This window comes from Achroia grisella, unplaced genomic scaffold (assembly GCF_030625045.1).
Source record: "Achroia grisella isolate CSIRO2021 unplaced genomic scaffold, CSIRO_AGI_Agris_v1 utg487, whole genome shotgun sequence".
Classification (NCBI taxonomy): Eukaryota; Metazoa; Arthropoda; class Insecta; order Lepidoptera; family Pyralidae; genus Achroia; species Achroia grisella.
In genome coordinates this window covers 1,253,471-1,268,065 of record NW_026712891.1, presented here as the reverse complement: position 1 = coordinate 1,268,065, position 14,595 = coordinate 1,253,471, and the positions used below count along the sequence as shown (strand labels likewise).

Genomic DNA, 14,595 nt, shown 5'->3' with positions numbered 1-14,595 from the left:
AGAGCTGGCTTGCGACACATTACACACTGCCAAGTTATAAGTACTTACTATTCCGTTTAATCAAGTAGTACATATAAGAAGTTTGTTTTATCCTAACTTTATTCTTAGTATCTAGAAATACTGACTTTTATCGTGTTCATAGTCAAATCAAAAATTTCATGTAATCATACTGTTTTTATTTAATATTAAAGTATTGATGATGTCGTCAATAGCAGATCTATTGCAAGTTATTGAAAGTAATTTCTATTGAAGCCTACATAGATTAGTTATACGGACACAACACTACATAATTCCGTTACTGTAAAAAATAATAAATTTAGTCAGATTTTCAGAGTTCAATATGTAATAATTAAACTGTTTTCTAATTAATTTATATTATAATATCTTAAATAGTAAAATCAAGCCTATCAATAATTACATTTATATTCTATTAAAATTCTATATTAATTCGTAGCCTAGTAGTTTACGTACGAGTACATACTCTACCCTGAACTACACCTATAAGGTCGTGAGTTCATAAAATCAAAATTGTCCAATAACAAAAAAAAAACTTTGCATGTTAATTTATAATTCTGACTGAATCTCCAGAGAATATACATAAACACCATCAATTAAAACCCTATACACTGTTATATATGAAACAGTCGTGACAGTATGCTTGTTTATTTGCTTAACCTACTATTATTCATTAATACATACAGTATGAGACATAGACAAAGAAGTAACACAAATAATTCACACCGAGTTATTCATGTTATTTACATCGCTAAATATAGTACGCGTAATATGTACACAATATATAGGAGTAAAATTATCAAAGACGTATCTATAAACTTAGTTATGGTTGTTGTATTGTAATAATATAATCTCAAGAGTACTTCTTCCGCCCACGACCCGCCGCCCAAAGGCAGGAATGTCAGTTGCCCATTTTATTACCACGACCATTGCTCTACCATGGCCTGTCCAAAGCATAGTTTATTGTTGAGTCGGCATACTTCATTTATAGTTTACTATGTGCTGGATAATATTATTGACTTGCCAGAGGTCGTTTCTTCAATTTAGTTATGGAGGAGACCAATATATACAGTTATTATTGTCGGAGATATAACTTATATGTTATTCGGATAGTTGGGCCACATGATAAATCGATAAACTACATAACACCTAATTTGTATGCTAATATCAATAAAAAAAACTTATAAATGTCAAATATATAAATATTTTAGAAACAGTTACACTTTGTCTTATAAACTCGAACAAATATTGTAAAATCTAGAAAAGAGTTCTTTTAAAAGATGTTACTTACAATTTTTTCCATTTAAAGATTAAGTCAGTATTAAATATTTTCATGCAATATTGTTGAAATAATATTATGTTATATATCATATAATTTGCCATGTACATAGCTAATTAAATGCACTATTTTATAACACATGTACATACATACAATTCTTACTTTTATTTGCAGTAAAGTCTATAATATTTATACGGCTAACGCAATCTGCTTTCCTAATTATAACCAAAATAAGTTGCTAATTATCGAGTATATGTTACATATTTTATAACTTAGTGTCGACAAGATTTCAGTTAAACCTTGTACTGGTATTATATACAATAGTTTTAATCAGATCTTAATTATAATGTCTAATTGGACAACTACTCATATAATATAATCAAACACATATAATATCTATATAATGATGTCTTCAACCCTTCTGTGTTTGCTTTCCCCACTAGTGTCATTGGGGTGTGATTCATTTCATTGTTAATGCCATAGTGATCTAGGCAGAAGCATAGCTTATGTGGGTTAATGAGGTCGCTACTAATTCATCGAGTCACGGAAGAGCTCCCCTGTTATGGGGACTCCTGGCGCAGGCCGGTAGATGAGTTAAGTTTTATACTCATTTCGGCATTTGCCATTACCTACATTTGCTTTTAGGTCTCGCCAGTAAACTTGAGTGTTTGCATTAAGCTAATTACACAAAATTCTACATAAATTTCAGGTGCTAACTTGCGAATCACTAAACTTTGTATAATGTTTGTCAAGTAATGGTAGCATTTTAAAAATAATAATTTATAAATGTTGGTACAAACTGAACTAACGGCATCTCATTTCTTAGCTAAAAATCTACATTTGATTAATTTCAATATTATCTTTGTCAGGTGATTAATTATTAAATTAACATAAATATGATTTCAAAATACAATCAAATTGAATAACACTAGACATTAATCTAAATTATACCTCTAACATTTTTATATACGCTAATTATATCTAAAACGTGGAAATACTCACTTTAATAACAAAAGTCAAATTATAATGTCATATAATTATAATACGTACATGACACCGTTCATCATTACTAGCCTGTAAAGTTATTAAGTAGATTATACATAATAACATGTAGTATAATTGTCTATAACTAGTAACGTAATACTTAAAATGCCTAGAAATTATGACTACAAATGTAAAGATATTCTATACATAAGCAGTGTACTGTAAAACTTGCCTACGTGGGAACCTCATTCTCACAGTATTTCAGCCGCTAAGCAGCTTGCTCTGGAGGCTGTGTTTCGATTATAGGATACAGATTAGGTAGTGAAATTACAGAATTTACTTTTTAGTCCACTGGAATGGCTATGGCTATCTCTTACAGCCTAGGTGGATTGCTAACTTGTTCGTCATTCTAATGACGTAAAAAACTATTTATTAGCTCCTTAGTGTGCGTTTAGTTAAGTAATAAAAGCTATATGTGATGATCTCTATTATTTTTTAGGAAATAAATTAATAAATAAAGTAATTGTTTCGTCCATTCAGGGTGTTATTTTTCTTATCCAACAGCTTTCTTTAACATCTATGTTGAACTATATTTAGCACTACAAACAGACAGTTTAAGCCTTACCATTTTGTTATATGTAAGGAAAATAAAAGAATAGAAAGTTGGTGAGTGTTATTTCGTATCTACTAAGAATTTCTCACTAATGTTGGAGATATAGTAGAAGTAATACAATTTGACACGTGATCGGTTAAACCTACGTCCCTAGTCCTTACTAATTGCCACGGCAAAATGAAGTTAACAAATCGTTTGATTGACATATTTAGCAAGTTTATATACCTTGCATGGAATCCCTATTAGATTTTGGTCAAGAATAGTTAATATAACAGTTCCGAAACGTCACTAACCTTTTTGGACGAACTAAACATTCCCAAGTCACAAATTATATACATATAATACTTTATGTAGTATGTACCCAAGTTCGTACCTTATAATTAGATTCAGTTCAAGGTCTATAACTAATATGTTTGAGGTGGGTGTTAACAATCGAGTACATTCAGAGGTTATCTCACCAGCTTCATCTATACCTGCATATAATAAAAATGTTGCTGCTCAGTATATGTATAGATATTGAAAATAAACTAATATGTGGGATCTCTATTAGGGTAAAAAAATAACAGTTTTTAGAATTTGTTTATCTGTCTGTATGTATAACGCAAAGAATACTACATAAAACTAGTTTATACTAATATATTGCTAGAGGTCTCATATTCCGTACTCAGATCTACTTATTACGGAATATGAGATCTCATCTCATTAGTTAATAATATGTAAATAAAAAGTTGATATCATGGTCATCAGTATACAGTATACTATACATAGTAGATTGTGATAATTATTACAATATTAAAAAAATACTAAGCAAATTTAAATTACACGCAGTTTACATTTTTAAATTTAGAAGAAATTCCATGTAATTAGTTCACTTTTATTTCAGTACTAGTTGACATCTACATCTGCATCACACTTACTTGACATTTATCATTATATTTCACTCAATTTATATAATATCTTTTACAATTATTGCCTGTGTTATTTTGGTATATAAGCTATATTACTGTAAAGTTTCATCAAAATCCGTTCAGAAAATTTATGTCAGAGAGTAACAAAAACATAATTATTCAATTCTCAATGGTGACCTATAAAGTGCTCATAGATAGCTAAACATATTCAAAACATAATCTTTCACATAATTATACATATACGTTATCTAGGCAATACTGTAGAATGGACAATATCAAACAATACTTTTGTTCGACTGGCCTATTTATACACCCATTCATTCCAGTGTACATTATGAAATTAAAATGCTGCAATTGTTAGCATTTTTATTTACATAGTTAAATCAACTTTATGATTTTTTCTTTCATTGAAATTGAAACTTAATAATTTGTCATAGAATTGAATTTCTTCTGTTAAGGTACAGAGTTAGAAAACATTGTTAAAAAAGTTATAAATAAAACATACTATGTGTTTCGTATTCCGTATGCTTCCTTAGTATAAGCAGGCTGTATCACCGGCTTGCTTACTGGAGCAAAAGGCGCTTAACAATACTGGCCACCAATAAAAAAAGCCACTTAATATTCGAATTTAAAAACAAAAAAATTAAAATGAAAGAAAAAGGACACTCCGTGTTTTAACTATTTTAAAACAAGAAAAATATTGATATTATTAATATAATATAATTATACTAATTAAAATATATAAACTCTAGAAAGAGTGGCCACTAAACTATGCATCGGGACGTTCCTGAGCAAAAGTTTGGTGTTACTTTGCTTACTTTGGGGTGTTCGGAGTGTTGTAGACGTTCTTGCTGGGCAAAATCGTATTTCTCATTCTTTTTCCAATAATTACTTTCTTTTAAAAAAATACATTCCACTCTCTATTTTTATTTCTTCTTTGTACGGATTCGTAATTCAATACTATGAATGAAAAAAGTGATAGATATTTTTTATGACATGTACATGAACATTTTAAATAATTATTTGTTTTTATTCATAAATTGCCTATTCTTGTATTGCATACTATAGTCACGTGGAAATCCAAATAATTCACGCAACAAAAGCATTAGCGTAATCTAAAACAGTGTTCAACTGATAGCTAATTTACCTAAGTAAGGCAAAGGCTAGATAAGACACAGACACGGAAAAACATTTCCGTACGCCATTAAAGGAAACGTCATCAGCCAGGGGCAATAATCAAATGAACGCGCGGTATCTGGTGTTCAGACATTCTGTTATCGGAAGGACGAGCGGCGAGCGCCGGTGCAGTCGAGATACCATCGCACGCCCGACCTAATTCGATACGCCAACCCGCCTTCCCCGCATAACCCATCTTACCAACCCCAATCTGAAACAATCACTTACGTGTATTACAGTATAATTAATATTATAAAATTTGCGTCATGGAATTAATCTCATGTACAGATTCGTAAATTAATTCAACTCTACTAAAAAAATTACTGTTGTTTTTAGTTTAGTTTATTTAGTTCAGTTTTTTTATACCACGCAGGTGGCAAACAAGCATACGGCCCATCTGATGGTAAACGGTTACCGTAGCCTATGGACGCCTGAAGCACTATTATTAATTAAAAGTAATGTCATATAACTATTGCATTTTTTTTACAAATGACAGCATAACTCTATAACCCAAGAGAGAATTACATTGAAATCACGAAATAGCGGATAAAAGCCTGATAAAGAACAAAATTAGTGGGAATAATCATATTAAGAATGTGTAATTAATTTGACATAGTAAGAATACTGTCGCTTTAATCATATTATTAAAATCAAATCAAAAATAATTTATTCATATAGGACATATCAGTCACTTTTGAACGTCAAATCTTTTGTAGTATAATTTTTCCCTACCAATTCAGTATACAGTTTCAATTGAGAAGAACTGACAAGAAACTCAACAGAAATTCTTTTTTTTATAGTCGATTTATTTACATTGTTACTTACATAGTTGTCTACGTCTAACATTAAATAAAGATAAAACCATGCATCAACAACTATTGCCGTGCACTTATTTCACTAAATTAGTTATTTTACACTAAAACAAATTTAAAGAAAATGTTTACTTTCAGTAGTTTTTTAAAGTAATTGCAAGTAATAAAGTTTCATAGTATACTACTATTAAACTTTTCTTACATGTGTTACAGCCATATCTTTAGGAAGATGGCATACGTACTCTTATATTATGAGCCTTTACCTCTTCAGTTAATACTTTATGAAATCGCGTGACTTCTTTTTCACTCCCTACAACCACTTTTGTGTTTAGATTGGGTATTAAAATTATCTGTCCAATGTCGTAAAACTCTTATCGGAAACGAGCAATACAACTTGTTTTTAAGGGAGGGGTAGATATAAAAGAAAATTGTAATACTTACCACTTGGTATCTCTAAAAACAAAACGTTTGTTTTATACGATTAAAACTACCATTCGGATCCACTGTGAGTCGACAGTACATAAGTTATAAATCCAATAGGTAAATTAATATAACTTTTGCGGCACATCCCTTCTAAAGTTAAGGAGTTAACGGTTGATACGGCAGCGTGGCCCAACGTACGACGCACCCTACAACACTTCCGCTCTCGTAACGTCCACGTAATTAATTCAATGATCGTCCGCATAATGACTTGCATGTGGCTACCCTCTTACCAGCGTGCTTCCAACTAACGCCCGCTAATTTAAACCGCGTTAATGAAGGGAATTCTCCACAGAGACGTTTTTGTTAGCACTAACACACGGTACCGGAACATGGATTTTTGGCACTGTCACCGCCGAGCGTTTAAACGTTCACGCCATTAATCTCCGTTTCCGCAAAGATTGCATTTTTAAAGTTTCTGTTTGGGTAGGTAGCATTTGCTAGTAATGTTTCATTTTGAGCGCATCTACTGCCGCTGCACAATTGAAATGAATGCCGCAACGCGTCCTATAAAAACAGAATTACTTTCAGTCGCTCCGTCTACGAGTAAAGCCGTTGAAATGGTCAATTCTGAGACTCCATATAAAACCGTACAACCCGTTACTTCTCATTATGCAGGAGGGATTTTCATAACAACGTTCGGAGAGTTGTAGTGGGACCGAGACTGCTTTAGGCTACTTAGAGAGCCATTTGCAGAGAGATTGGCTCGACCTACGAGGTAGATTGCAGAACTTTAGAGATAACTTCTCCAAACTTCGAACATTTTGACGCTGCAATACTCGAATAAGGTAAACTGACTGTCTTAATTAAGTTAGAGATGTTCAAACACCGCTTAGGCTCATATTAATCTCAGATTTGATAAAATAATTGGTTTTACATCTCCAGTTATATCTCTTTGTTCATTTTATTCTTCTTCGGTAATTTTGATAAAGACTATGATGTTAGATAAAAATATCTTATGAATTGGGTATGAAATAATACTTTAGATGAATTTATACCTCTCGTTTAGGCCAATAACAATCAAAGTAAGCTCTCAATTTACTTTCCCGCAACACATTTATTCCATTTCCATCTTCCACTTGGCTTATGGTGATATTTTGACATAAAATTACACGGCTGGCCGAGTTAAGGGCAGTGGACCGTCGAAATGCTTTAACTTTACTTGAGTAAGTACTTACTCACTTTGAGAGTTTTTTCCGAGCAGTATAGGGATGTCGGTACCCATGTTAATGGTGCATAAAATTAATAACACATCGTAAATTATTCTAAATGTAACAGAATCACTCCTAAGTCAATTTCTGTAATATTACTAACATAATTAAATCATTTGTAGGTATATATGAGTACGTATGTGACGTATCACACAAAGGTGTAATAGCTTACAAACCCTCATTTTAAGTAGCTGTGAATAAATTTATATTCTACAATCACTTAATGTTATTAAGATTGCAGTAATTTCAAGACAATATTGTTTCACGATATATAAAATAGATCAATGTAATCCATTTCAGTTGTATTAAATAAAGTTACTGTTACATAATGTCACAGTTCTCTATTAATGTATTTCTATAGAGATCAAGTATGTCCGCGTTGTTGTGTTTTGACACAATAGAAAACGTTAATAAAGATATAACCTTACCAAATATTTACATCTTACCAAGAAGTACATAAATCCCGTTAAAGAAACGCCTGATCTCGACATAATACCCTGAGAATGTATTGTATTGTAAAGCATTTCAAGATATCGCTTTCTCAAAACCCGGGATCGCCTTTTGCAATTTATAACGGCTCTCATCCAGATTGCATGAATACAAACGCTACAACCGTAATAAAACGCAATACTTGTATTTCATTTTATTTCAGGCTATATTAGTAGTTCTGTCGTTAGTAATATGTATATATAACAATCTAAATAGCCTGAAATACTACTATACATTTAAGTAAATATTGACAATTCCTTTTTTATACATACATGAACAACACTACGGACATCACGTTATCATATAACATATGCCTTAACACTCATACGTTGCCATTCCAGAGGCCTGAGATATTCTGCATCTTATGCTTTAATTTCACTGCATAATCTGCACGATACAACCGAAACACAGCTTACAAAACAAGCTGCTGTACATAGGTATGTAGATTAGTTTTTATAATCTTCCTCTGATCTTCCTCTGAATCGAAACTGAGAGGTAAACACTCTATAATTGCTCTTATAACTTTATCAGGCGTCTTTATTTTTATGTGACATTCATTTAGTAATAATAATCATTTATTCAGCATTATAGTACAGAGTAAAGAATAAAACTTAAAAACTAATATTTCGCTATGAGCTGAAGGGCCTCCACTCAGCTGGTACCGCAGCATTCAAATAAGTATGTAATATACATAAGTTGAAAGAATGAACATATAAATGAGCATGACTATGAATGAGTGAATAATTAATAGTTGGACGCCTGATGAAGTATTGAATTAATATAATAACCCGATATTCATTACTGAATATGCGTAGACAATGTAGTGACCTATATTTGGCTACATACGATCTTTACACTAGGACAAAATGGCATAGATAGGTATTATGTTCAGTCTGCTGTACTTTAAATAAATGTTTGTATTACAAACATTTATTTAATTTTTAACTTATATATAGCTATTTATACATATATACATACATATAATATACCGTCAACAATCATTTTCTAAACACCTATGGTTGACTGATAGATAACGGCTCAGCTAAGTTCGCCACATGTACCTTTGAATTATAACTATTGAAGTTAAATAAATAAATAAATATAATCTGTGTAGGTATATTATTTAATTCGGGCTACTAATGCAATGCAGATTAACATACATATGAATAATATAATGAACAGAATAAGAAATATAAATTATCTGTGTGGGCACGGCACTGATATACTATATATGTTTTCATTACTATATATGTATTAAATTTCAAATCAAATACAAAATATACATTTGCCTACTCAAAAAGTTCGACATGTACCTTTTTTATTAAAAGTTCAACCACATAACATAATCTAAGGATTAACTCCTAATTGATCCTCAAGATTACACAGTTCGTTTTGCAAACTGGAACGCAAAGCAATTGGAACAGCTTATCTCATCAATATCAAGACTTAATCCCGAGAATAAAGTTGTTAATAGTCCTTACAGTAAAATAAAATATAAAAAAATACTGATTGGCAGTACATAATAGGGTAAAGAGAGAATCGGCACCGTCTGTCTGGGCAATGGCGCCGGGTAAAGAATGCGTGGGCGAACTGCCCGAATAGCAGTGATTAACTGTGCATTGCGCACTGCCCTAAAACTTTATAATTATTGCATGCAGGTCATTGATTTATAATAATAACTCTAATATAATAACATAAAGATGTAAATTTGATATTATATGGTTCATAAATAACTTATTATCGCACTAATACAAAATTTAGATGATATAAATACGTTTGTGGTCAATTTATTAATTCTGTAATTATACAATAAATTCATTTTGAACTCTTTGATTGGTATTTATTAGGGTTCATTTTTCCAGCACTATCACGATTCATTCATAAAAATTGACAAATAGACAGCTAAGTTTATGTCAAATGTTATGGTAAAAAACGTACATTGAACAGAACTTTTGAATAGTCATCTCTTATTTTTTTTATTTTAATCAGCCGCTCATTTGTAAAGCTTTCTCATCATAAGAAGAACGAGCAAGAAACTTGCCTGTTGCTCTTTTAAGTAATTTAAGCTTTAACTTTACATTTTAAGTTTTAATGCGTGAATACAAAAAACCACCTAGCACTTATTCAATATTAAATTAACAAAGACACAACCAAGGTTGAGTAACTAAATAAGAGTAAATTATTTGCATTGCAATTATTATATAGTACATAATATATACAGATCAATAAGGAAATTACATTTATAAATTTTTGTTAACAAATGTTGCTAAACCGCTAGATTACTGAAGCCGTCAAATGGAATTTTAAAGTAATTATTACTAAATAATTCTCCTTAATCGAGAACAGCACCTACTCTTGTCATATACTTTATAATAATCTGTAACGTCTATTCCTATTGTATTTAGTATTCTATATTAACTACATTTACACTTTGCAGTCTCACACTCAAACTACAATAAGCCTCTACTGAAGCAATATAGAAGCAATAAATAATAGTGATAAGAACCGTAAATGTTAGATTTGAAATCTAATTTAGTAGGATTGTTAAAATACTCATGATAGACTGGAGTTAATATTCAGAAAACAATTCAAAGTAGACACCACTTAAGCAAGCAATAACGCTTTCAGTTGAACGATTAAAGTTAATAAATATACCCGTAAGGAAACTTGCACATTGAAATATATTTATGAGAAATTCTAGCTGTAGTCACTAATTTTAACGTAGAATGCTTCCGGCACTATATAGTTACTTTGACTATATTGACATATATAAAATATATTCAATTAATGTTATTCATTTTCTTTAGTACCTAAATTTTTATGTGGTATTACTCAAATTAATGGTAATAGTATAGTACGGTATTATTTCACTTATTCATTGTACATCGCTTAATGCAAATTCCCCAAAACAATGCCAATACGTTACGGTAATAATTTACCATCAGAAGCTCCGTGCTTCTTTACCACCATTGTATTATAATAAAAGGGCTACGCTGTTTGCATCAAGCGACTTCCTGCATCAGAATTGAGATAAGTCATGTTCTTCATAAGTTTTGATTTTTTGGCAGCAACCAGTTCAATAATATTTCAATTGTAAATCTTTAACTTTAATTTCGGTCCTCTATCCGCAGTTGTTAATAAAGTATATATCACTTCCTCATGACTTTTTCACGAATAAACATCAAAATAGAACGTAATAAAATTTAAGGAGCAAGTATTATATATAATAATATTAAGTGGATGTTCACCCATATAGGCTAACTTTTATCTCAATAATGCAGACGAAATTGTATTATTTAGTAATTATATAATTGTGTCCTGCTATTTGATGTATATAATATTATTTGTGAAAAACAAAACAATGCTTCGCATTCACCGTGTTGAGAAAATTAAATGCTCGTAAAACAGGTAGAAGTGGATCATTCATTTGGTGTGAGTGGAGAGAAGGCGTGTAGGCTGGACGTTATCACTTGCCGCAATCTGCACGTCTAGCTATTACGTGCTTACGATGCCATGAAAGTCTTGGCACCGAGGCGGCAGGGCGGTAGGGTGGTGGGGAACCAATACATTAAATCATGCGGTTTTAACAGGCCGTGTCTTACCAACTGGGAAAATATAAAAGTAAATAATGCATTTTAAATAAAAAAATTCAAAGAGTTGGATCGATTTTGTATTAGAATTATAAAATCTGTGACATAAAATAAGCATTTAAGGACGAGGAATTTATTATGGTTCTTATTGTTCAATATCGATAAGAATTATGTATTCATATAATTCATGTTCATTCATGTTTTATTTGAAAATAGTAAGTAGGTATTACTTTGGATTGACGAAGAGTATATTTTATTCTGCTTCAGTTTGATTGATGCAGTAAATTTACTTCAATATAAATTCAAACCCGAAATGCAGACAAAGTAACACTTCAATGCAAATGTGCATTCATAAAACATCAATCGCTTGAATGAGATTTCAATTCATTAGAAGCTGCAAACAATAGAGCAATATTTTTAGAATAAGAATAGTTACATCTACTCCAGATAGATGTACATGACAATAATTTCAGATACGATAAAAAATTGCAAAATATAAAAGCTCGCCAACTCGCTAAGCCATGTCATTTTAAATTATCACCCACCTTTTAATCTAAATATATTACTTTTCTCTTTCTCTAAATCTAAAGAATAATATATAGAGATATAAAGAGAGAGAACGAATACCTTAGAGAATAAAGTAATAATAACATACGATCGTCATAACTATTGTACGAGAATGAGTTTGGCTACTTTACAATTACTTCCCGAACTTGCAACCCTACTGTGTTTATGTTCATAAAATGTACATACTTGAATGCTGCCTTTTTGTTAAAATGCATTCATATCTATTTATAAAAAAGGGTGACTTCTATAAATTTTCTGTGAGAGATCCTGGAAAACTTGTGTTACCAAAAATGAGAACACGTTTGTATCACAGTAATAGTTATACCTGTTGCATAAATATATATAATAAATTACCAACTACAATTACAAATCTTTGTTTAAAATGGTTCAAAGACAAATTAATGAAATGGCTGATAAATAAGTGTTTTTACTCAGTGAAAGATTATTTTACATGCAAAATAGATGACATTATATAATTTTTATTAATAACTATAAATATTGACAGTAATTAATTAATATAGATATTTAAATATATTTGTGGGTATTCGTAATGTAATGACATAATTTTATATTAAATTCAATATGATTTAATTTGAATATTTGCATACCTCTAAGGGGTGCTGCATGTCATGTACTTTTATTAGTTAATAAGATCCGAAACTACCATGTAGCAAGCAAATAAATAAATTATTATTATTATTATTATTATTATAAAAATAAACTTGGTTACTCTTAAAGTATCACTAGAACAGCATTAAATTCATTAGTAAAATCATATTATTTGTGCTTGAAAAACAGAAATCAGTTATTGTATCTTTCTTTTTTTTTAACTTAAAATTACAATACTGAATCAATTATGAAATATATACGTATTCAATTTATGTACGATATAAAATAAACAGCTATAACTTACAAATATGGAAACTATTATCATATTAAAAAAGATTGTATACTAATAAACACATATTATTTGGTAAATAAAGTCGTAAATAAATATATACTGAATATGCAATACGCTAAAAATTTACCAGCAAATAAGAACCTTATATAACACTCTCCAAATATGTAACAATATCTATACGGTGGAATAATATTATTATTATAAGTTTCTAAATAAGGTTCTTTGCGAATGTGAATGAATATAATCCACCCATCTCATGCAAACCTACAACGTCCTATTAACATCCCACTGGAAACGTGATAACTTCCTTCTTCCAGATTTTCTACAATATATATACCTAAATCTGTATTTTTATATTTTATCGAATGGGTTTAATTTTTCGGAAGTCAGAAGTAAGATGCCCGTGGAGCAGCCCATTTTTCTTACACATTACATTTAATTAACATGTAATTAAAAGTTTTATAAAAAAATACTTTACTATGAATTACCTTTTTTTATAAGAACTTGGTATGTATTGAAAAACTTCGTACTTATTTCATTTTTAAATATATCTCCTCACTTTGTGTTTAATTAAATATATTACATACGTATACCGTTAATAAAATATCCCTATTTTACTGACATAACTGACTCTCATAAAAGCAACATTGTGAATTTAATAAGCCCACAAACGTGTTCGTTGACATATTTTAATGCAATGTAGCTATAACAGACAGCATTTCATATGCTGAGACTTACAAACGGACGGAAATTCACTTAATAAGTAACAGAAAACATTAAATTCACCAAGCGGTGGGAAAATGTGATTTGAAATTTTGATTTCACTAAAACGTCATATTATTATTTACACTCTTCCTGAGATAGTGTTTCCAACGTCAACATCAGCCGACACACGTAAACACATCTCAGTAAAGCCAACCCGAGCTCTCTGACTTATTTTATTTACAGAGCGAAGATTTAGCTTTCAAACTATACGAGCTAACTACTGACTGAAACATTTAGTTAGTTGCATGCTGTAAGTTATTTACGAGTATTTATTTCAATGATATAAACCAGCTACAGAGTTTATATCAATACAGTTTATATACCAGCTATACAAATTAGGGGTTAATATGAATCGCGGTTTTCCTTAAATACAATGTTCTACCGCAAACTGTTATTTCCTGTTCTCCAGTCAAAGTTTATTGATGTCCCTACCTGCGAACCAATTAGGCTTTCATTATCTTTTTGGTGATAATAAATGTATATTTTACATTTACATATTGAATAGATAATAATTATAGTAATATACTGTCAATTTATATGTATTTTAATATAAACGAATAAATAAAAAATAGTTAACGATACATTATTAAACTTTAATACCACGGTATAACATTAAAGAATACAATTTACCCTCAAAAATAAAGATAGAAGAAAAAATGCAAAATTATTTGCGAAATAAATTTCCGTTTTTTTCTGTAAATAAATGCATAATGGCAATAGATTAAAATTAGCAATGAGTTTCACAGTCGTATATGTATTACATTTACATATAATAATGATATTTACTTGTAATACTATAATTATC

At 30.3% G+C, this 14,595-nt stretch overlaps 1 protein-coding gene across 2 annotated transcripts in view; it reads right to left on the bottom strand.

Annotated features, from left to right (window-relative positions):
* The window catches only part of LOC131846069 (agrin-like), a 177,622-nt gene that overhangs the window by 91,163 nt on the left and 71,864 nt on the right, over positions 1–14,595 (bottom strand). The gene's annotated exons all lie outside the window — the stretch shown is intronic.